The following is a 1,416-nucleotide window of genomic DNA, read 5'->3' as shown; positions in this document are numbered from 1 at the left end:
TAACATTTACTCTTCCTCACCCCCACCGATATTTACCTGAGTATTTACCCCCCCCTCCTTCCCCTTCAATGTTTAACCATCTCCTGACCCCTTCAACATTTACCCCCCTCTCCTTCCCCTTCAGGGATCCTGCTGCATGTTTTTGCAGGGGGGAGGGGTGCGTGGAGTTATGTGGGGTCTGGTTCGGGGAGGGTGGTTTGACCTGGCGACGGTTGCCGTGGCGTGTACCTGACGCCTTGTCCGTTCTCGGCCTACTCGGCAGGCTCCAACGGAATTCAACATGGCCGCCGCCCGGGGGGCGGGAAGACGCAGGCGGACGGGGGCGCCTGCGCCAATGGATGCGGGCCTACGGGCCGGGCCGAAGACGGGGGGGCTCTGCACCCCGGGAGCCCCTCCCCACCCGGGCCCGAGGCCTACCTCGCCCACGAAGCCTGCAACGGAGGCCCGGCCTACGGTCGATTCCTGAGCCCCGACTCCCAGCTCTCCGGGATCTCGGGCTCGCAGCTCTCCGGGATCTCGGGCTCGCAGCTCTCCGGGATCTCGGGCTCGCAGCTCTCCGGGATCTCGGGATCGGAAATCTCCGCCACTTCGGCCTCCACCCAGTCGGAGTCTTCGAGCGGCAAGGAGAGGGGGAGCATCACGTCACCCCTGGAGGGACACGGTGAGGGGTGTGGGGGGGAGGGGGAATGAGGGAGGGAGTGAGAGAGCGAGAGAGCGAGTGTGTGCGAGAGAGTGAGTGAGGGGGAGGGAGGGCTTCATCTGGAACGTTGTGGTTTATTCAGGGACTCTGACACGTGCTCCCCTCTCCCTCAGAATCCTTTTCTGCTTCCGATTTTCTATTGAGTCCTTTGGAACCACAGAACGCCGATCACATTCAGGTCAAAATCGCAGACCTCGGGAATGCTTGCTGGGTGGTAAGTTAGCGATTCTATTCCAGAGTGGGACAGAGCAATTTAATCAGGAAGGGGAATCGAGGGGTTATATTCCAGGCTGAGGGGTTTAATCGGGAAGGGGGAATCGAGGGGTTATATTCCAGGACGAGGGGTTTATCAGAAAGGGGAATCGTGGGGTTATATTCCAGGCCGAGGGGTTTAATCAGGAAGGGGGAATCGAGGGGTTATATTTCAGGCCGAGGGGTTTAATCGGGAAGGGGGATACGAGGGGATATATTCCAGACCGAGTTGACAGCGTCTCCCCCTCTCTCAGTATAAGCACTTCACTGAGGATATCCAAACCCGACAGTATCGTTCCATCGAGGTGCTTTTGGGAAGTGGGTATGGAACAGCTGCTGACATCTGGAGCACAGCATGTATGGTAAGGGGAACCTCACCCCCTGTCCCTCCCTCTCTCTGTCACTCTCTCTGTCTCTGTCTCTGTCTCTGTCTCTGTCTCTCTGTCTCTGACTCTCTCTCTCTC

The sequence above is a fragment of the Chiloscyllium punctatum genome, chromosome 50, assembly GCF_047496795.1.
Source record: "Chiloscyllium punctatum isolate Juve2018m chromosome 50, sChiPun1.3, whole genome shotgun sequence".
Taxonomy (NCBI): Eukaryota; Metazoa; Chordata; class Chondrichthyes; order Orectolobiformes; family Hemiscylliidae; genus Chiloscyllium; species Chiloscyllium punctatum.
This window is presented reverse-complemented; position numbering follows the sequence as displayed.